Raw genomic sequence first — 24,448 nt, 5'->3', positions numbered from 1 at the left:
CCTCCTCTCATTTGAACAACTTGTGTTTCAGTTGTTGCTGATCAGAATTGTTCCTTCTGATCTCTTCTGGATCTTTCATTAATTGGGTTTCTCTTTGTCCAGTCTTTCAAGCTTTTCTAGTCACATACAGGAAAAATGGATAACTTATTCCAAGAGATAATTTTGTTTCTATTAAATGTAACAGGTCAGCAGAATTCTAGGCTTGGATGAGGAATCTCATTCACTTCTGTCTCTGGGACAGGGAGGTAGACTAGGAGCTTTGTGGAAAGTCTTTATTAAAGGAAATCCCATAAGTCATTTTGGAGCAAATGTATTCTAGAACAGTGATTTAAAATGACAGGTTATAACTAAAAGCAGTTCATTACCAGTATTTTTTAAAACTAAGTGAAACAGAATGGATCAGAGCACATCACACATAGGAAGGGTAGGGATCATTTCTCTAAATTTTGTTTCAGTTGCTTGGGTATAACTGACTGGGTTACAATGGAAAATATATTGCATCCAGTGGTTTATAGTCAAGAAAATTTGAAAGTCACTGCTGGATATATTAATCCTTGGGTTACATCTAGTTCTGCTGCCTCTATGACCTTGGGCAAGACATTGCTCTCTGATGGGCCTCGGTTTCTGATGTGAAAAATGACAATTGTCTATAAGCGTCCTCAGTTCCGAAATCCAATGATTGAGTAAAATTCTCAAAGGAATCCATTTCAGCATTCAATTATTATCCATTAAAAAAAATCCTCCTGCATTGTCAACTTCTATCTTCCATATTTTGGAAAGGCATGACTTACCAAGTTGCTCCAAAGAGCACAGACCACAGAGAGGAACACAGCCCATGAGGATGGAAGCTACTTCAATAGACTGGCTTGGCTCGAGGACAATCTCTTTGAGTTTCCTATAGAAGTTTTATACCAGATTTCTCTGGTTACACTACAATTATATTTCAGCTACATTTGAAAATACATACAAATCCTCTTTTGGATGGTGGGGGTGGGTGGGTGGGTGGGGAAGGACAACTAATTGGTCAGGAAATGCTGAACTTGGTTAATTTGGAAAACCACTCCCAGCTAACGTTGAGCCTTGGGCCACTCACAATTCCTGCTTTGTATTATGACTAATGGGATGTCAAAGAAGCCTTGATCTAATAAGAGCAACCAAGGAGACTGAGTAAGCCAGGGCTGGGAGAGGGTATTGGCAGGGTGCAGCAGTGATTGAGAACTTTTTATATCTGGGCTGAGGTTCTTTCAAAACAGTCTTTTAAATTATTGATCCTGTCATTCATAAGTTCGTAACAGCCTAATTTGGAAGGCATCTCACACTATGACTTGGATCTCGTTATACTTGTTGAGAATCACTCCTCCAAATTAACATCCCCCTAAATTCACAAAGAGAAAAACCAAGGCATCTCAGGCACAACCAGAAATCAGCTGTGTTGTGGGAGTTAAAACATACAACTTTAGGAAGGGGCTCTACTATAGAGCTGGTGTAAGTGTTCCAGGAATGAATGTATCCTTCAGGTTCTTAAACCCTGGATCTGAATCTAACTTGTTTGCAGTAAGGAAGTGGCATAGAATCATTGCCGTCATCTGAGTTTATTGTACTTAATTCCTTCAGTGAATTTTGTAGCCTCAGCAAAACATCAGAAGCAGAAGGAAGCCTGCAGATTATCTCCGGCGAGGTCCTTATTTTCAGGAGAGGAAAACAAGGCACTCCCTTCCAGCTAGCCTTTCTGTATGAGTTGACACGCAGTGCTTTTGTCTCTTTGCATAAATTTTAAGGCAATATTATTTTGCTTTTGAGGGTTGACTATCAGCAACCAGTTGGCTAATTGTGGATTAAGCTTTGCTTCACATGGACTTTCCTGATACTGAATTTCGGTAATTGGTAAGCACATTGCCTCTCAACTACCCTACAAAAATCTAACATCCTCGATTCACGACCCATCTTTTTAGAACTCAAAGCCAGAGACACCTTGACGTGTACAAGAAAAGTTGGGGAGGCTTTTATTAGCTTTGATTTTGACTCCATTCTCATAAATTATGCAAAATGTGTCACTTATATGAACAGCCCAGAAGAGCAGTTGCCAGTTGTAATATAAAAAATGATACCACGGAAACTGACACCCGGTTGTGGCAGATACCCTGTCAAAAGAATGATTTATAATCTGGAAATACAAGCAGCAAGAGAGGCCCACCAGCCAGGGCTGTATCATCTAAAGCAATCAAATCCCACAAATATAAAGCAATTTTGTATTACCATTTCCAAGTGCTCCCCACAATAAGGACTCTTGTATGCCCAAGTTTAATATTCAGAGCAGAAACCACAAACTCTAGCAGCCGCTCCTGGTCAAGATAGTTAATAACAGTTCCCAGGCAAAGGCAGGCGGTAATAGCATCGCTCCAAGCAGCTGGGGATTTGCCTCGTATGTCAGCCTCTCTCTCTGAGAACTAGAAAACGATGGTAGGTCAGGCATCCATTTGCTTTATGTATTGATATAATTTCATCAGAATTTATGATGTGGGAATTATTGCACAGGCAAGAAATGTAATCTAACCTTCATCTCACACAATGCAGGAAAGATATTATGTTTTTGAGAAAAATATACTGACTTGTTGAATCAGATTATGCACGTGCAATCCTAATGGATTTCAATATTTCCTTGGATGAGTCATTGCTATTTGCATCATATGTATTAAATTGGCTTGTGTAGAAGATAGTTTTACAAATAAAAAAGAATTCTAATGCTGTTTCTCCTTTCATTTTCTCAAGTTCTGGCATGTGAATTCATTACTGGTAAATTTTAAACATCTGTGTGTGTGTGTAATAGTTTATCCTAATTTCCCTAGCCTATATTTAGGTTTTTAATATCCAAATATTACAATAACATATATGATTCTCTTTCATCCTCATGAAGAGTTCCTTGAGCTTCAATTGTCAGATGCAGTAAATGCTGATAGTCTTCAAGGACTATCTTATAAATGATCATCGCAGTGAGTCCATATGTCCTGTCGTTTGGCCCTTGAAACCATTTGATTATCTTGAGTACTACAGTTTTCTTCCAATGGGAAAGGTAATATAAAATATGTTTAAGAATGAAGGGTTTTCAAGATCACACTTACCTCACGTAAGAACTAAACATTTCTCGAATCAAAAAATCCTTTCCATTTATTTTTGAGAAAGAAAGAACAGCGTAGGAATGTCAGAGCAGTGCCCCAGCTCTGTATGTCTGCAGAAGAGTCTTTATCTAGTACTTTTTGATATGGTGAAAGACATGAGTGTTGGACAGCAAGGAGATCAAACCAGTCAATCCTAAAGGAAATAAACCCTGAATATACATTGGAAGGACTGATGCTGAAGCTGAAGCTCCCATAGTTTGGCCACCTGGTGCGAAGAGCAGACTCATTGAAAAAGACCCTAATGATGAGAAACATTGAGTGCAGCAGCAGAAGGGGACGACAGAGGATGAGATGCTTGGATGGCGTCATCAACTCAATGGACATGAGTTTGAGCAATTTCTGGGAGACAGTGAAGGACAGGGAAGCCTGGTGTGCTGCAGTCCATAGGGTTGCAATGAGTCAGACACAACTGAGCAACTGAACAGTGTATATAAAAGATTATGATTAATCCAGACAACCCAAAACTGCTCTTAATTGCTCTATAATGGTTCTGTTGAATTGCAAATGCATTGTAGAGTTAAAATGTATACATTCCAGAACTTAATTTTTGAATATGTGTACCTAATAGAAGGTATATTTTATCCAAATAGAAAAAAAAAAACTCTCATGTTTTATTAGCTGGCATCTCCAAATAATAACAACAACTCTTCATTTTGTATCTATTGCCACAGACTCTACCAAGTGCCTAATGTATGTTATCTCTGATCTTTACCTCCCCTCCCATTCTGAGGTCACCATTATTACTCTCATCCTTCAAATGAAAAAAGGGTGTCCAGAAAGGTTAAATGCCTTGCTCAAGGACATTTATGTAGTGAGGGGTAGCGCTGGCATTTGAACCAAGGCTTGTCGGATTTCAGAGACTTGATTCTTGTCTGTGCTTCCTGAGGCTATTCCTTCCAGAAAGCTGGCTGGGTTATGGGCTCCTCTCAACTGTTTTTTGACTATCCCAAAGCCGCTTCCACTTTCTTTTTCCTAATTATCTCCCACTAGTGGTTCAGATGGTAAAGAATTTGCCTGCAATGTGGGAGATCTGGATTCCATCCCTGGGTTGGGAATATCCCTTGGAGAATCCCTTGGATAAAGAAGCCTGGCAGGCTCCATACTGTCGCAAAGAGTTGGACATGACTAAGTGACTAAGCACAGCAGAGAGAAACTTGAAAGTCTTCTATAAGATGAAACCAAAAGTCTGCTGAGGCGGCCAGGGTTTAGGAAGCCATTTGTTTCCTTAAGAAAAGTAGAATAGAGTTAGGGAGTTTGGGATGTACATGTATACACTGCTATGTTTAAAATGGATAACCAGCAAGGATCTACTGTATAACACACAGAACTCTGCTCAGCGAGAGGGGATTTGGGGGAGAATGGGTACATGTATATGTATGGCTGTCCCTCCAATCCTGATGCCTTACTGATAGCTTCTAACTTTCAATCTTTGACTCTTTTCTGAGGATAGATGGACCAGAAGCTCCCCTTACACACACACAATACACACACACACAACTTTCAAGACCTTCTTTGGAGGGCATTGTCCTCGTAGTTCCCACTAATGGGAGAGGGAAACCAATCTCTCCTACGATAATGGACATGGCAGATTTACTCCCACTACGATGATGAAAAATTGTTCATTTATTTATTTATTGCAAACCGTGATGGAGCATATACTATATGCTAGACGCTGTGGGGGAAAACGAATAAGACCCAGTGCTCAACTTTGAAAAGCCCACAGTGAGTTGCAGAGATGGCTCAAAAGCCAATGATTATAATGCAGTGCAATCAATGTTAGTAGACAAATGGGCAATGGATCGCAGGACCGGAGAAGAAGGCCCCTGCATTTCCGAGGGACACGAACGTCAGTGTCTCATGTGGCTGCTCTTCTTCTTGTCCCCTGTCCAGATCCACCTTCCTTATTGATTCTGTTTCCCACTGGCCTGTCACCTGCCTTGTGGATTCATGGTGTCAGTCTGGCATCTAGTCTGTGAATTCCCTGAGGACAGGCACCCGGTCCTTCATATTTGCCTCTCTCAGCTTCTCTGGCCCAATAAAGATCCTCAAAAATATTTACAGGGTAAGACATTGATGTGATTTTAAAGCAGAGCTTTTAAAAAATAGAGGGAGTGAGAGGATTATGTGGCTTTTATAGGGCTGTAGCACAAGTCAGTTGCTGAGCAACAATTAGAGATCACAGCATTGGAATTTATGGTCACTTGTCAAATTGGTAGAGTCAGGCAAAAGTGGTATAAACATAATTCCCAATTCCATCTGAAGTAGAACATCTTGGGACCTTTTCCTTCTAGTTACCCCCAAACAGACCTGATGTATTGCAGTTAAGCATTCCTATACCATGCTTGTATAAATAATGGCAACATGGAAACCCTTCTCTTCTGCAGTGTGTCATCACGTACCTTTTAGGGTCCCTGTTGGGGACTTTTGTTTTTGTTTTTTGTTTTTTTGCTGGCTAAGGCCTCTGCACTCTGTGTGTATTTGGAGAATCCCTCCTGCCTTTTTGACTGCTTTGTGGGTCTGTTTTTACTTAAGAGCATGCAGGAATGGAAATGTAGCTGCTAAATTAATCTGGTCTTGGTGAAATAAGTCTGCTTTGCTAGTGAGATGACTGAAATTTACATTTTCATCACTCTTCAGAGCAGGCAGGCCTTTAACTACTCTTTGCAAGATCTTTCCAAAACACATGTCAAGAGACCCACCTCCTCCTATAATGATGTCAGTGATGTTGGGGCAACGGGAAAGGAAGAATTAACTCGATTATTATAGTTTACTTTTAACAATCAAGTAAGGAAGAGGGGTGAATGATGGGCTTGCAACCCTGGTTGCCTCACTCTCTTGCAGCTCAGGCCCTAAGTAGATTGTCATATTGCATTGTGTTGCCTGGGTGATGGGGTACTTGCACAGAGAGAGCCGATGAAAAGGCTAAGAGAGGTTTTTCGGGTGAAATGTGTTCTCCTTACTTGTGCTCAAAACCAATTCTTGATTGTCATTCCTGCCCAAGAAAAGTGATAGCTGTGAGTCAGCGTTTTGAATTTGCTCAATATCAAATGGGTTGCATGACAGGATGACCCATTTATTCAGTGCATGCTGCAGCACATCTGATTTGAATGAAGTCAGTTAGAATGTATCTCATGGCCAACTTCTTTTTTTCTGGTCTGTTTCACTGTTAATCTAATCTAGGTCATATGGCTACAGACACAGTTCATTGCAAAGCTACCTAACTGTTCTGTGGCTGCCTGTCACTCCTCCTTATCCATCCTATACTTTAACTCCTGAAAGACAGTGAAAGTATTAGTCACTCAGTAGTGTTCAACTTTTTGTAACCCCATGGACTGTAGCCCACCAGGCTCCTCTGGCCTTAGCATTCTCCAGGCAACAGTACTGGAGAGGGTTGCCATTCCCTTCTCCAGGGGATCTTCCCAACCCAGGGACCGAACCTAGGTCTTCCTCATTGCAGGCAGATTCTTTACCATCTGAGCCACCAGGGAAGCCCACTTTGACTCCTAGCCAGCCCTTTAAACATTTCTCCTTTACACGGACACGTTTGGAAAGATGGTAGAATAAGATAACAGGAATGTTCTCTTTTAAGTTCCATCACTGAATCTTTAACATTATCTGAAATATAGGCCATTTTCAGAAGTTTCAGCAAAGTTTCAGTTCAGTTCAGTTCAGTCGCTCAGTCGTGTCCGACTCTTTGTGACTCCATGAATCACAGCACGCCAGGCCTCCCTGTCCATCCCCAACTCCTGGAGTTCACCCAAACTCATGTCCATCGAGTCGGTGAAGTTTAGTGGGTGAAATTTAAGAACACATTAGTAAACAGGTGTAAAAGTAGCTTTGAAAACATTTGAAACGTGAAAGAAGACTCTATCTGAAACGGATGTTCATCAAAAGAACCAAAATATTTACGAGGATGGCTGGAATTTATACTCAAAGAGATAAGAGAAGATGCAGAGTTGCTAAACAGGCACAGCCTGATATGGGAAGAAAGAGAAACAGGAAGGAAGGGGCTAGGGAGAGAGAAAAGAAGAAGGAAAAGAAAAAGAAAGAAAGAAAGCAGAGCACTGGCTTATCACTGGAAGTCATAAAAATCAGAATGAAAAGACTAAAATTAGATTAATTTAGAAGATAAACATATGTCATATAAGCTGAATATATATTACAGAAATTCCCTGGTACTTCCACGGCAGAGGACACAGGCTTGATCACTGGTCAGGGAACTAAGATCCCCCATGCTGCATGGAGCAGCCAGAAAAAAAAAAGGGGGGGGGCAAATGAAAAGTTAAGAGATAATATAATAAGAGGTATGAATAACTTACATAAAGAAATCTTTATTGGGAAATACAAAAAGTTAAATGACCTAGAAAGGTTAGAATAGATGAGACATACAATAGTATTAATTTGTCCTAAAATTACATATGTCTTCCCAGGTGGCCCTGGTGGTAAAGAACCTGCACGCCAGTGCAGGAGACATAAGAGATGCGGGTTCGATCCCTGGCATCTGGAAGATCTCCTGGAGAAGGAAATGGCAGCCCACTCCAGTATTCTTGCCGGGAGAATCCCGTGGACAGAGGAGCCTGGCGGACTACAGTTCATGTGGTCACAATGAGTTGAACACTACTGAAGTGACTTAGAAAGTGAAGTCGCTCAGTCGTGTCCGACTCTTTGCGACCTGTGGACTGTAGCCCACCAAGCTCCTTGTCCATGGGATTCTCCAGGCAAGAGTACTGGAGTGGGTTGCCATTTCCTTCTCCAGGGGATCTTCCAGACCCAGGGATCGAACCCAGGTCTCCCACATTGCAGGCAGACGCTTTAACCTCTTAGGAAAGTGAAAATTGCATTTCCCAGCCCCCCTACCTTTTAAAGTTACATATAGGCTAAAGGAATCTCACTTGAAATTTCAGGTTATGTCAGAAAAAAAAACAAAGACTTTACAATTTTATTTGGAAAAAATAAAAATATTATCAAAAAATGAAGTTTACAAGTGTGACTGCCAAAAATGTTGTTTAAGAAAAAGCCTGTCCTATCAAACATAAAGCCACATTATAAAACAACAGTAGTAAAAAAGGAGAGTTGAAATCTGACAAATAAAATGTCTCAGTGGAATAGAATAGAATCCCATAAATTAAATAGAAAAATGTAGTGTGTAATAAAGTGTCACAAGAAAGAAGGAAATGAAGAATTATTTCATATATATTGAGAGTGAGAAAAATTGCTTTATTCCTTCCTTCCTATAGAGCAAAAATAATCTCCATAAGGGAAAAAGATTAAGCTGAAAAATCAAATCAATGAAAATTGACCCAAAATAAAATAGCATCTCAGATATTTGGAAGAATGAGAACTTTCTATAGATTGAAGCAACTGAAGAATACAAAATAATAGTGAAGAAATTTCAAAATGCCACTACAGTGAAAATATAGAAACTAAAAATAAATCACCCTGTTATAAAATACATTCATATTAAAAACAACAAACTGTAGTACAATTATTTATACTATTTAAAGATCCCACCCATCTTTGTGAGAGTAATAAGTTAAGATTCCAATAAGGATATGGCCCAAAGCCTTCCTCTGACAATTTAAGTATGAAGAGATACATATAATTTGGTTTTAAAATGTTTAAATTAGCTAGTAACAAAAATGCAACAGAAAAGTACCATTTAGCTTTATTAAGTAAAAATTAAACCATCTAATAGCAGATAATTATAAGATTTTTAGTAAAACTGGCAAATAATAATTGTTGGCATTAGTAGAAGTTAGTACAACCTACTTGGAAAAGCATTTGGCAACACAATTCAGGACCTACAAAATATTCATACTCTTTAACACAGTATAATCACTCTTTGGAATTAATTCAAAAGAAATAATTAGAAAGCAAAACATGATATGTGGAGAAACATGTTTACTGAGGCGTTATTTATAATAACAAAATGCCTACAACAGCCTAAGAGGAAAAAAGGAACTAAACAACAGTAATTACAAATTACAATAATAAATATTATGTAACAACAGAGAAAAGTTTTACAGGATAACTTTAAATAAAAAATAGCATGAAGCTCTATAACAGCTGTAGTAACCATTATATAAAATGATGATAGCAGCCCTTCCCACGCCCAAAGTAAGATGAAATTATAAGAGTGGTATCATGCTGAGATTATGAGTAATTTTCCCTGTTAAAGTGTTACATAATTTTGTTAGGAAAACCATTTCAATCAGTGTGTGTGTGTGTGTGTGTGTGTGTGTGTGTATGTGGTGTGTAGGCATATAGTATAGTGTGAGTAATTATGTGACCTTCAACAGGTCACTGGAGATGTTTAAGCTTTAGTGTGTCCATTTGTAAAAAGGAGATAATAATAGGATTCATTTCATAGAGTTGTTATGACAGTTGAATGATGTAATGTAAGTAAACACAAAGTGCTAATGCCCAGCACTGACGTCATGGGAAGTAACATTGACGCTGGAAATGCTGATTTCGAGAACGGTGTCGTGGTTGTACCCTTGTTGGTGAATTTTCAGTGGTTCTCCACTATTTACAGAAAATTGTCCAAATTTCTAATCTTGCTCATTAAAAACCTCCGTCATTTTGCCCATCCCATCTATCTGATTTTATCTGCAACTCCCTCAGATGAGTATTCTGCTTTAGTCAGGCTAACCTCGGATTTTTATGTATAGTTACTTAAACATTCCAAACAGCAACAACTTAAACACTCAGCCACTGAATAAATACTCTCGGAGAAACAGTCATGTTCAGGCCCTACCTTTGGTGTTTCGGGTACATTTTCATTATACAGGAGGGAGACGGACAGTGGACAAGGGGAACAAACGGAAGTACAAGAGGACCTGAACCATCCCAAGCTAGGCTGATACTAGACTGGTCTGCACTGTTCTGGTTGTGATGGTTGTTGATGGATGTGGTGGCCTCTCTGGCTGGTCATTATCTATACCATTTGTATGGCTGATTCACTTCGCTGCGCAGCAGAAACTAACATAACATTGTAAAGCAACTATCCTCCAAACATTTGTTTAAAAAGTCAGATTTATACATATTTTACTCTTGAAGGTATTTTCTTAAGATTTGGATGTGTATGTGTTCTTAATAGGTTTTAATTTTAGCTGTATTAAAATCCTTAAATTTGATCCTTCAAATTGGCCAAGTGCTATTAATCCTAAAAAAAAAAACCCTGAAAAGTCTGCAGGATACCTTCTTCAGCTCTCCCACCCACTTCTCTTTCTCCAAACATTATTACCTGTTTCTACTCCTATTTCTCTAACTTGATAGGAAGAGCCCCAGGATAGAGAACTTGCCATGTTTTCCATTGATTGGTCAGTGGTCGTTTTTTTCCTACTCTTAAGAATTTCTAACAATATTTACCACAATGTTGAACATGGGATAGTAGTGAAAAGTGTGAAAGCATTAGTTTCTCAGTTGTGTCCAACAGTTTGTGATCCCATGGACTGTAGCCTGCCAGGCTTCTCTGTCCATGGAATTTTCCAGGCAAGAATATTGGAATGAGTAGCTATTCCCTTCTCCAGGGGAATCTTCCCAGCCCAGGGATTGAACTTGGGTCTCTTGCACTATAGGCAGATTCTTTACTGTCTGAGCCACTATATATATTATCAAATATGTGTTTGAATCAGCAAAAAAATTTAACTCAAGAAAGATCACTTATTTGTCATTATCCTGGGTTACTTCAAGAGGAAGTATCAAAATTGGCTCATTAATAAAAAGGAGTATTTCTGGGATTATTTTCCTTGAGTCTGAGTCTGGTTCTGAGAGCTCACTGGTGTCTCTGGGCAGAAACAGTGACCAGTGTACAGCTATGGTACATCAGGTGATTTTCTTACAAACTAACCTGTATGTGAGCAACAGCTAAAATCTTGGAACTGTCTTGCCTCATTGAAGTGCCTTCTTTCTAAGGTGGTACCATGCTGCCAGTACCTAGATGTCCAGCTTAGGGGGAAACGCAAGACTAAAGGTGATAGCTTGGTGTTCAGCTGGGAGAGAGATTCTAACTTAGAGAAAAAGTTGTGCCCTCATCTTGAAAGCGCCCCGTTGTAAAGAAATCAGTCAGCTTGATGCTGGCACTGCCCCAGCTCTGTATTAACTATCCAGATTAATGTCAGATCATACCCCAGGAATTATTCATGAAGCCCCTCTGTACAGTATAATTGCAGATTTTGGCATCCAGAGTGAAGCCTCATTGTTATATAGATTAGCTTCCCTTCCTGTACTACGGAAGAGACAATGATCTGAAACAACTCAGTCTAAGGGGAAATGGAGTTCACGTATTTCACATGAAAAAGCGTTTGTCAAATGGGAGATCCCAGGTCTCACTTACACTCCACCTTCAGAGTGGGTACCTGCAGCCATACTGAGAAGGAGCTGGCTGATGTCTGCTCCAGGCCCATGAATGGCTACTTTCATTGTGGATCTTTCCCAAGTGAATGGAATGGCTCTTTATCTTTGCTTAAGAATTAGTTTTACCAAACTGTAGCTCCACTAATCTCTACTACAACATCACCAAATGTAATTTATGCATGTGGATGAAGAAACGTAGGTAGGTTTCAGTTCCAGGGAAGGGCACACATCAGCCAACTACTTTGCTGCCATGAATCATTAGAGACTATTCAATGCAATCAAAATATTAATACACTTTCAAAGAGGTTTAATCTTTTACTACAAATGTCAAGTTACGCTAGCAGTCAGCACACCTTAATTGTGAGATTTTAGACTCTAAGATCTTTCAGATTGTGACTGTTAAAGCTGAGGAAAGGAGTTTGTTTCTTGTTTCAATGGAGTTTGCTTATTTTATTATGTTCTTGAGCTGTTTTCCATGGGTCTAGTTGGTACGTGAGTAATTTGCTTTCTGTGGGATAAGTGTATGTGTGTGTTTATGATGTATATCTACAGATATATATATATGCATGTGTATATAATATATATGTGTACTACACAATAAGTTTTATATAAAAATAAATATCTTCTTTTGCTTCTAATTAAAACCTGGGGAAATGTAACAAAGCATTAACCAAAATAGGTGATGTACTAACCTAACATGAACTTACATTTTTCTCCTCATTAAATTAAAGCTGTCAAGTAACCCCTATATCCCAGGTTAGCCGTCAGGATTAGCAGGTTAATAGTTTTGCCTAATTATCAGGTTTCTCAGTTCTGCAAAATTTTTCTGTAAGAATAAGTTTCTGAAATACATTGTCTTTGAGTCAGTTTTCTCCCTGTTGTTTCCACATAGCACACCAATTATCAGACCAAGTATTTTATTTCATTTAGCTGTTTGTTAGAGATTTTGTATATACATATACATAGCTATCCATTTATTCAGAGTATTAGGGAATCATCTGGATCATTGAACCCAATGATTTAGATGCTTGGACAATATCTTCTCATATATATCTCATCTCAACTTGACTGTATGTTTATAGCTTTGACCTGAAAATGATTAGCTACTGAGATAGAAAATTAAGGGAGTGAGAAAAATCAGCAAGAGCAGAAGGTGGGTTACTAAAAATAGGGGTTTCACACACACTGATGAAAATAGGTCAGCATCATGGGCTTTTTCTGTGACACAAGGATATTAACTGCAGGTTGATTCCTTCCATGGAAATTCATTAAATAAAGAAAAATACAATCTAATATACAGTAGATTCTAACAATAATTTAACTTGTTTCAAGCAGCTATTATTTATCTTGGCCTGATGAACCATTGGCAATTAATTTCCCTCTCATATCTCTTCAGTTATTTGGAAATTATTTGATAAGTTTTGATTCACTCTATACAGTATATACATCTGTATCTTATACCTACAGACGCTCCACTTCTTAGCAAAGAAAAACATCTCCTGGCAGATCTGCCATAGCTCCGGTTACCCTGTGGCAACCCTTAAGAGCGTTTGACTTGAGCAGTGTTAGCACCTGTACAAGCCTACCTGACCACTTTAATTCTGAGAACACTTCAAGAATATTCCACAATGTGGTGGCATGCAGTTTCATCAGACACAGAAAATGCAGTTCTAATTCAGATAGATGAAACCTGGAGCACAAGGTTTCAGTGTTTTGCTCTGGTGTATTCTTGAATTAGTGTTGCAAATCCCATGCTACCCAAACACTGGAATGGGTTGCCATTTCCTTCTCCAATGCATGAGAGTGAAAAGTGAAAGTGAAGTTGCTCAATCGTGTCTGACTCCTAGCGACCCCATGGACTGCAGCCTACCAGGCTCCTCCGTCCATGGGATTTTCCAGGCAAGAGTACTGGAGTGGGCTGCCATTGCCAAAAAGCCCCTTAAAACAAAGATCTGGAAAACTTCTACTTCTGTCTATCCTACTAGAGCATTGAAGTTAGAACTCTGATGTTGCGCCATACATGTGACTATCCAGCACTTACGTAGTGCTTTCTACGTGCCAAGCACTAGCGTAAGTCATTGATATGCATCAACTCCTAATACTACCATGGAAGACAAATATTGTTATAACTTTATATTACAGAGGAGGACATGGAAGCTTGGAGAGGTTAACTTGGCCAGTGTCATGCACGTAGTAAGTGTCAGAGGATTTGCAGTATGTCCCGTGGCCTTAAAACACTCATGTTATTCCACTTCTTAATGCTGTGAGAATACTTTGAAAACAACTCTTGTTTTGGTTTTTCTGCCCCTCATTGCTAGGTCGTTGGTGCCCGAGTGGGGTCTCATAGATCACTAGCATGTCAGAGATTGTACATTATATTAGTTTAGTTGCCTCTTTCACTTTGGAGCATAGCTACATTTCTTTTTTTAAAGTGGAGATCATTAGAGCGAACCCTTGAGGAATTCTGTCATTCCAGTATTCTTGCCTGGAGAATCCCATGGACAGAGGAGCCTGGCAGGCTACAGTCCATGGGGTCACAAAGAGTCAGACATAACTGAAGCTACTTATCTAGCAAGCAAGCAAACCAGTACAACTAGATAGGAAAAAAGTGAATTCCTAAGATGCTATAGCAGAAGTGTTAGTCGTTCAGTTGTGTCCAACTCTTTGTGACCCCATGAACTGTAGCCCTCCAGACTCCTCTGTCCATGGGATTTTCCAGGCAAGAATACTGGAGTGGGTTGCCATTCACTTCTCCAGGGGATGTTCCTGAACCAGGGATTGAACCCTGGTCTCCTGCATTGTTAGGCAGATTCTTTACTATCTGAACCACCAGGGAAGCCCAGCAGAAAAGACTATTTTATTTCTTAAAACACTGAGCTGTGTCCCGGTGGCTTAATGACAACCCACCTACCCTAACAGGAAACCTTCCCGTGGGTTGTTCCAGGCTCCTGTGTGAGCAGCGGCAGATCCGTCCAGCAGAGGGCGACAAGGTAACAAAACTCTGCCGCTTTCCACTTGTGCTGCCTGGGCTTTGGGCAGCTCTGGTGCGCTTAAAGCCACAGTCCAAGGATGTTGCGGGTGATGGTTGTTGCTAAGTCCTTAGTGCCGGAATGAAAATTCTTATGTGTACAGAAAAAAAAGGAGAACCTTTGAAAGAGGGACTTGGCATGTTTCTAGTGTGGTCCAGACATTGTGCATGTGAGAGAATTTGGCGCTAGTGGACAAAGGGCCTGGCAGGCTACAGTCCATGAAGTCGCAGAGTCAGACATGACGGTGCGCACACGCATGAGTCTATTTCCCCCTCCCCACTCCCGTGTTAAATCTGGAATCAAAACAGAGTTCACTCTGGTTCCATTTTCATTAAGGAAAATGAGAGCATGATGGGAGGGAGAAGCTGACAGGAAATCACAGAGTTTACAGGTGAAGGGACCCGGAGGAAGTTTCAACTCTTCGGCAACAAACTTCAACCATCCTAGATTTTTTAAAAAATGTGTCTGTCAGTTTGTTTATTTATCACCTTTTCTGCCATTTCACAATACGTGGTGGGAAGGCCAGGGGACTCAGAGTTTGGAGACTGGGTTTCTGACTTTCTCTGCTATTTTTTACACTTGGTGCTCTGTGCTAAGTTGCTTTAGTCGTGTCCGACTCTGTGCAAGCCTATGAACTATATATAACCCGCCAGGCTCCTCTGTCCATGGGATTCTCCAGGCAAGAATACTGGAGTGAATTGCCATTCCCTTCGCCAGGGGATCTTCCTAACCCAGGGATCGAACCGGTGTGTCTTATGTCGAACCTGCATTGGCAGGCAGGTTCTTTACCACTAGCGCCACGTTGGGCTCTGGGTTAATTCATTCTTTCCTGATGTTCTTGCCTCTTGATGCTTAATTTAAGCATCTTAATTCAGCATCGACTATAGTCACAGAAAACAGTCTTCAGAACTGTTCATTCTGTGCTGGGAGTGTGGAGTGTTATCATTTCTTTTGAACTCCAGGTTATTTTGAAAACATGGAGGGTGTGTCCTACAGTAGGAGACAAAACTAGAAATTCAAAGTGTTCTAGGGAACTCACAGGGATGAGGCAGGAAGCCAGAATAACTCCACACCGATGTGGGCAGGTTGACCCCACAGAGCCCCATTACCTGGCCATTCTCCTTCCGTGTCCCTTTGAGTGTGTTGTGGGTAATACAGAGCTTCATTCTTTCAGAAGTTAGAGCCAGGACAGGATGATGGATGTAACTATATTTTATTTTGCCATTGAACACCGTGGAGTGGGCAAAGGGCTGTCGTTTTTCTCATTCTGACAATAACATGGTTAAGAGTAACAATAATAAATAAATAAAATATGCTCTCGCCTAGAAATTGGTGGACTTAGATTTGGAGCAAAGTCAGTTTCTATGGCTGGGTCATCTGCAGTGAGTGTTTATCAAGCAATTTCCGGCAGTTTCCTCAGCAGCAGTGGCTGCCTTTAAAAAACACACAGAATTGGAATGTGACAATCAAGTGTCTCTGGTCCCTGATGTCACGATTTCTGCTTTCTTCTCCCAGGCAGGTAAACTCTTCATCTGTAGGTTATCACGTTGAGTCCTCACCAGAATGGACGCACCCAGGGGCCAATCTGTCCTTCAAAGGGCTTGCTTCCATTCTGTGCAGAAAAATAGAAGCAGTGGCCAGGAACTTCAATCAGTGCTTTCAGATTCCAAAACTATGACACTGTCACACTGGTGTCATTAAAGCTAACTAACCATATTAAACGAATATTAAAATATGGGCTCCTTTGCATAACGTAATGAGCAAAACCGCTTTTAAGTTTCTCCCTGTGCTTTGAGGTGAGGTGGCATTTACATTCCCAAACTTTGAAGTCGGAACAAAATGTACAGGTAGAGGGTACTAGATCAAATAATAATCAACTTCAAAAAGCATTTTGGCTGTTGGATGTCCCAGGGCTAATTTCCTCTAGACATTTTAAATGTAAATGTCTAAACTCATTTAAAAATTGTAAATTGGTCTAGGTTCAATCAAAAAGCATCCTGACGCAGAACAGGGAGACCGGGCTAATTGTCATTTGTTTGTCAAATGAATTCCATTTGGAAAGCAATGAAACCTCCAAGCTAATTCTTTTAAGGTGAGCTGGTAGTTGTATTATCAGTTAAATGCAGTAAAATGCATAATCAGACGATGATAATGAAAACTGAACCTGTGTTAGCGGCTGGGGCTTTGCCCGCCACGGGGCATGGAGTGATGAAACTTAAGTACTGTAATGTTGCCTGGGCCACAATGGCAGCAAGTCTGGTCTTTAGCCTTACAGACACTTTCTTTGCATTTTAAAAAACTTTATCAAAGCACCGTGGCAATATAGAAAATGTCAAAGTGAAATGCACTGTAGGCAAATTGAGATTTCATTAAGTTTAAATTTATTGCTTTTGACTGATGTATTACCATGCTTGTTAAGAACTAGTAATTTGGAATATCTGTCCGCCTGGTAAAATAGCTTTGTCTCCTTGCATATTACTTTGTATAGACTTTGAAAGACCACAAGAATTCACATCAAGTGTGGGCTGTTTTTCAGCAGTGTTTTGAAGATTGGAAGGCATTTGGCCTTGTGCTCTGATAAACTTGCACGCGCTTCCTGAATGTCTTGTCGAGGCATCGGAAATTTATTGTAGAACTCATCTTCATGCGACTTTTGTGGGTTTGGCCAGAGGGTGGGATGGGCCCTAAGGTAGAGAATTGAAGTGACTCTTCTGCTGGATCTGTTTCGTCTTCACACACACAAAGTGGGCCTGGATGAGGGCTGACAGGTGAGGACCGAGGGGAGATAGATTGGGTTCAGTCAATAGAGACGCAGAAGTGCAGTGGTTTGGGGAAGGAAGATGGTGTAGTTCAACCCAGCGGTCTTCCAATTTAGGAAGCGGAGATCCAGAGATCCCACAGCTGGTGGGGGCAGAAGTAGTCGGTCTTGGTGCTCATGCTAAGTCATCAGAGAGGCCTTCCCTCATTGTTTAGCCACCACGGTCCCCTCCTCCCCTGCCCACACTGTTGGTTTCTAACACATTGGTCAGCAAACTTTTTAAAGCTTTATTGTGGTACGATGAATACAGAAAAGAATTGCAAATTTTTAAAACCTGTATTTTTTTTAATATTTATTTATTTTATGTCTTTATTTTTCGGCTGTGCTGGGTCTTCACTGCTGCTCGCGGGCTTTCTCTGGTTGCTATGAGTGGGGGCTGCTCTCTAGTGGCATTGTGAGGGCTTCTTATTGAGGCAGCTTCTCTTGTTGCATTGGATGAGCTCGAGGCATGCAGGTTTCAGTAGTTGCATCTTGCGGGCTCCAGAGCACGGGCTCAGTAGGTACGGCACATGGGCTCAGCGGCCCTGGGCCATGTGGCATCTTCCCGGATCAGGGATCGAACCTTGCATTGCATGGCTTCTTAATCACTGGACCTCCAGGGAAGCCCGCACCTTTTTAACGTTCACATTTTAATGAGTTCAGACATGTGCCAGTGAAACCATCATCACAGTTGAAGCACTAAACAGATCCAAAATGTCCTTGTGTTCTTTTGTTTGTGGGTGGAGAGGTTGCTTTTTGGTAAGAACATTTAAATCGAGAACTACCCTCCTAACATAAAGTGTATGACTCCATGTGGTTAATGCTATAGACACCGGCACAGCAGATTTCTAGAACTTATTCTAGAATTTTGCTTGATTCAAACTTTATACCCATTGAACAACATCTCCCTACTTTCCCGACCTCAGCCCCTGGCAACCACCATTCTATTTTCTGCTTCTGTGAGTTTAACTGTTTTATTTTATTTATATTTTTTGGCTGTGTGACTTGAAGGATCTTAGTTCCCTAACCAGGAATTGCACCCTGGGCCCACAGCATTGAGAGCAGTGAGTCCTACCCACTGGACCACCAGGGAGTTCCTGAATTTAACTATTTTAGATACTTCATATATGTGCATATCCATATATGTGGATATGCAGTATTTGTCTTTTAGTGACCAGTTTATTTCACATAGCTGATGTCCTCTGGCTCATCCACATTGTAGCAAATGGTAGAATTTCCTTCTATTCTGAGACTAAAATTTTTTTGTAGAGAGACACACAATAGGCCAAGAGGCAAAGCCAAGTATGTAGGTATTTAAATGACCGGAATGGGGAGAAATTTGTATAAGTGTTTGTGGATGAAAAAGCAAATTAGAATATAGCGCTTGAGTACAATATTTTGTAATACAGTTCTACTAAGGAGAAGCATGAACTTCTTTGGGGGTAAAATAACATTTCACTTGACTGGGGTTCCAATGGAAAAACCATTCTTAGCTCACAGGCTTAATAACCACAGGCAATGGCTGGTTTTGCCTGTAGGTCACAATTGGCAGGTTCTGGCTCTAACACGTGGTACTTTTCATTTTCTCCCCTGGACACGTCATCCTCTAGGATCACCTTCTGACTGTGCTGTTTAATTATCAGCCTGTCTGCATAAGAAAAGCGAGGCCCTGGAGAACCTCTTTGGCTCCTGGAATAGCAGGTATGATAGATCTAGGGCTGGCACGTGGTAGACACTCCTGGGATGTTTGGTGACTAACCAGTGAATCCAGGTCCAATCACCAGATCAAATAGATGAAAAGACACATAGCCTACCAGAGGGATAGGAAAGGCACGTAGGTTCATCAATACATCTCACTTACCTTATAGCAGCGGTATTTGTGGTGGTTTAGTTGCTTAAGTCGTGTCCGACTCTTGCGACCCCATGGACTGTAGCCTGCCAGGCTCCTCTATCCATGGTATTCTGCAGGCAAGAACACCGGAGTGGGTTGCCATTCCCTTCTCCAATTCCTTTTCCTTTTGCTATTACAAGCAGCGGTATTACTGACACAAATAACAAACTTCAGCTTATTTCTGATTCTGTCATTATTTCAATGCCTTGATTCCTTCCTAATTTTGCTATTACAAGGACATGATAATGAATCAGAACATGGCATATTTTAATACTTTTACTACCCTGCAGTCCTTAGCTGTATATAAATACCCCAAGACCCCTTTTGTCATGATCATAAATGCACTGACTTCTGTATCCAGCTGCCCTGCCACTTCTCTACCCTCCAAGTCCAGGCTTCTCTGCAGCTGAGAGCCGCTCCTGTGCAGCCATTCACTTGAGCATCTAATCAGGTGAGACTAGCCTGGACTGTGCTCAGTGGAAATGTGAGCCTTTCAGAAATCTGTTGTCAAAAAATATTGAAAAGATACTTATTTCCTGAGAGACTAGCTTTACAAATTCTACCGTGAACATGTTTGTACCTGACTAACAGGCATCAGTCCATTCTATAAGACCGTGAGACTGAAGTAAGCTCTCTGCTTTGCTTGTCCAGTCAAAAGAACTGGTAGGAAGATAGGAAGGGCCAGACTCCCAGAGGAATCTGTCTGGTCATTTCCACACCAATTAACCACACAGGGAACAGCAAGGAGAAAATGTCCCATTGTGATTCAAACCCAGGGCTGGCCTTTAAGGCCTAAGGCCCTGTTTCTCAACTGGAGAGTTCAATTTGGCCCCTCCCCATCCAGGAGACCCTTAGCAATGTCTAGAGACATTTTTGACCATCTCAACTTGAGAAGGGGGAAGCCAGGGATGCTGCTAACATCCTTCAATGCACAGGACTGTCCCCTGCAGCAAGAGATCATCTGGCCCCAAATGTCAATAGAGTATCCTTTTCTTTTTTTTTAATGCAGCCTGCAAAGTGCAGATGGGGATCTAGGGCTTCTACCTTGACATTTGGATCATAGGTAGTGGAGACCAAACAATCCCAACTATGAAGAGATAAAGAGACTGAACTTCAGCATGGAGAAGGGCATCAAACAGTGTCTGTCTTTGAAGGATGTTGAGACAACAGATTTGGAGGACACGGTACACCAAAACACCACTTCCCTCAAGAACAGCATGACCATCCATTGCTGAAACAACCCATGTATCTTTTCTTGAAATATATTTTTAAAATTGTAGTATAGTTGATTTACGATGTTGTGCCAACTGCTGCTGTACAGCATAATAACTCAGTTATATACATATATACATTTTTAAAAAAATATTGTTCTATTATGGTTTATCCCAGAGTTGGATAAAGTTCCTTGTGCTGTCCAGTAGGACCTTGGTGTTTACCCATTCTAAATATAATAGTTTGCACCTACTTATCCCAAACTCCCAGTCCCTCTCTCTCCCTGCACCCTCACTTGGCAACTGCAAGTTTGACCTCTATGTCTGTGAGTGTTTCTGTTTTGTAGACAGAGTCATTGGTGCCACATTTTAGATTCCACACGTGAGTGATGTTGTATGGTATTTGTCTTTCTCTCTCTGACTTCCGTCACTCAGTATGACAGTCTCTAGTTGCACTCGTGTGGCTGCAGATGGCCTTATTTTGTTCTCTTTTATGGCTGAGTAGTGTTCCATTGTCTGCACGTACCACAGCTTCCTCATCCATTCATCTGTCAGTGGACATTTAGATTGCTTCCATATTTTGGCTATTGTGAATACTGCTTCTATGAACATAGGGGTTCATGCATCTTTTTGAATTACAGTTTTGTCTGACAACCCAGAATCCTAGTTAAACTGCACCTTTGTGCTCCTCCAGTGTGCTGTGAAATACTACTCATTATCAATTTACTGCTGCTGCTAAGTCCCTTCAGTCGTGTCTGACTCTGTGCGACCCCATAGACGGCAGCCCGCCAGGCTCCCCCATCCCTGTGATTCTCCAGACAAGAACACTGGAGTGGGTTGCCATTTCCTTCTCCAATGCAGGAAAGTGAAAAGTAAAAGTGAAGTTGCTCAGTCGTGTCCGACTCTTAGCGACCCCATGGACTGCAGCCCACCAGGCTCCTCTATCCATGGGATTTTCCAGGCAAGAGTACAATTTACTAAGCCCTAACTAAATCACTTAATTACTAGAATTTTTTTGAGTTATAAATTTGTGCGTGTGTGTGTGCATGTGCGTGTGCGTGTGTGTGTGTGGTGAGGAAGGCACCCACAAGAAGTCTAATTTGAAATAGGAATTATATATATATTTTTAAATCCAGATTATATTCTAGAATCACAACTCACTGAGTATACTCTCCAGTTCTTCTTTGACTGCAACGTCAATTTGATGTACATGTTGATTCTAAAGGGTTCTAGGACTTTAATTCAACAAGGAAAGATTATTAGAAGATAACCAGTGTTTCATAAGGCAGAAGAGTTAACAGGAATTTTAGCCAGACTGGAGGAAAGAAATTTTGAAAATCTTCTGCTAATTAGAAAATTAAGTCCTCTATATACAAACCTAAATCTATTCTGGCTTGAATGCTTCATGGATACATATGTCAGTGCAAATGCTCCTTGTCAGGGAGTGAAATTTTTATGACTCCATATTAAGGTGGTTTAAAATAAAATAAAAATCTGTTAATCTGATCAGTCTGGCCCACCTATGTTTCTGAGGGTACAAAAAGGGTATCTATGGGCAGAATTATTTGGATGGACATTAAGTTGATCAAGTCAACTGAGAAACACAAATGACTCTGGAGCAATAGTTCTCAAAATGTGACCACAGAGCCGCAGCAGCAGTTAGGAATTTGTTAGAATGCAAATTCTGGACACCTACCCCCACCCCCGCCAAACCTGCTGAATCAGAACCCCTGAGGGTAGAGCCATCCTCTTTCAACAAGGTCTCTCTTATTCTCTGTGGTGCCTGTTTGAGACCCTCTGCTCTGGGTATCGGAGAAGGCGATGGCACCCCACTCCAGTACTCTTGCCTGGAAAATCCCATGGACTGAGGAACCTGGTGGGCTGCAGTCCATGGGGTCGCTAGGAGTCGGACACGACTGAGCAACTTCACTTTCACTTTTCACTCTCATGCATTGGAGAAGGAAATGGCAACCCACTCCAGTCTTCTTGCCTGGAGAATCCCAGGGACAGAGGAGCCTGGTGGGCTGCTGTCTATGGGGTCGCACAGAGTCAGACACGACTGAAGCGACTTAGCAGCAGCAGCAGCAGCAGCAGCAGCAGCAGTCGCTCTGGGTATAACCTCTGTTACCTACATGTGCTCATTCACACTCCTGCGTCTCCAGGACGTTCATTGGATTTTTTCACATTCTATGCTCCATTTTTATTGGGAAAAAAACAAACAGTTGAAGCAATAAGCTAAAATCTTAAGCTTGTTTAAAAAGCCACTCCCTCAGGTATCCCCTGGAGAAGGGAATGACAGCCCACTCCAGTATTCTTGCCTGGAAAATCCCATGGACGGAGGAGACTGGTAGGCTACAGTCCATGAGGTCACCAAGAGTCGGACACAACTGAGTGACTTCACTTTCACTTTTCACTTTCATGCATTGGAGAACGAAATAGCAACCCATTCCAGTGTTCTTGCCTGGAGAATCACCTGGACAGAGGAGCCTGTCCGGCTACAGTCCATGAGGGTTACAAGAGTCAGACACAACTAAGTGACTGAACATGCCCTCAGCTGTATCCTAGTACACTCAACATGTGGTCAGTGCAATCTCATATACAGCGATAGAATGATGGGCTGTTAACTAATTGACTCAGTATGAAGTTGACAGTACTGCAGGTTCCTGAATTCAGATAAATTTTATACTGGATAGTGTTAGAATTTGATGTTGTTTAGGTTACAAAAGTTGTTTTAAATATCGGCGATCCATGTTTGATATACATGATAATTCTTCCTACAGGATGGCTAAATATTTCTTTCTTGGTTCTAATCATTTAAATTTTAATAATTAATTATTTTAAATAAATAAATTAATTTATAATGAATTATTTAGAAAGTATAATTGCTTTACAATGTTCTGTTCATTTCAGATGTACAACATGAATCAACTATGAGTGTACATACACCCCCTCCCTCTAGAGCCCACCACCATCCCGCCGCTCTAGGCCATCACAGAGCACCGAGCTGAGCCCCTGTGCTGCCCAGCAGCTTCCCACTAGTTCTCTGCTTACACATGGCAGTGTATCCATGCCATTTGTCTCACCCTCTCCTTTCCAGCCTGTGGCCACAAGTCTGTTCTCCATGTCTGCGTCTCTGTGAAATAGTTAAATATTCTTAAACTATTCTGAGTAAATGGGAGCTCGCTGTTTACTTATTTTTTTCACTCTGGAGCTAGCCAAATTTTTAATAGAAAACAAAGTACCTTCTTTGAGTGGTCATTATAAACAGGGAAAACTGGCTGAATGTTGGAGAACTCCTGTTTCATAGACACAGCTTCTAAATTCAATAAATTGTAGGGCCATAAGTGGCTCATAAAAATTATTATAGCTCCTGTTTTCAACAGAGAGTCCTCATTTTGATCCTTTTCTTCCCTCCTAAGATGTCTCTTGGGAACTCTCCCTGGTTGGGGGGCTGGTGAAGAAAACTAATGTTCTTCTCAGCAGGCTACTGTTACTCCCTCTGCAGGGACATTAAACACTTGCCTTGAATGTATTTGCCAAAGATCATACTTATTAACTTAATTCTATTGGATTTGTAAGATCCAACATGCAAATTCATGTATGTCAACACACTCATTCATGGAAATGTGTATTTCCGGGCAAGAACCAGTCAAGGTTGCCAAGAAAAGTGGGAGCCCTGTTCTATGCTATCCATCTGCCATCCTTCTTACTGGTTTCAACTGAGATGATCTTAATTGAGGATTTAAAAATATTATTCAAAAAAGAAGATTATTTCAGCCCAGTTTAGAACATGAGAGACTGTGAATATAAAAAATATATTTACCAAGGTTGCTGTTAATGCTGCCATAAGAGGGAGGCAGAAAACATGTGTCACCTTGAGTAAGTTTTTCCTGTTTCATGTTCCTTCTTAATGCGTTACTGAATAATGAATGGTTTGTGGACCATGTTTATTTCAGCTCTGGAAATAAGGTCTGCAACTCAGAAGG

Source organism: Ovis canadensis, chromosome 22 (assembly GCF_042477335.2).
Source record: "Ovis canadensis isolate MfBH-ARS-UI-01 breed Bighorn chromosome 22, ARS-UI_OviCan_v2, whole genome shotgun sequence".
In the NCBI taxonomy this organism is placed as follows: Eukaryota; Metazoa; Chordata; class Mammalia; order Artiodactyla; family Bovidae; genus Ovis; species Ovis canadensis.
This window is presented reverse-complemented; position numbering follows the sequence as displayed.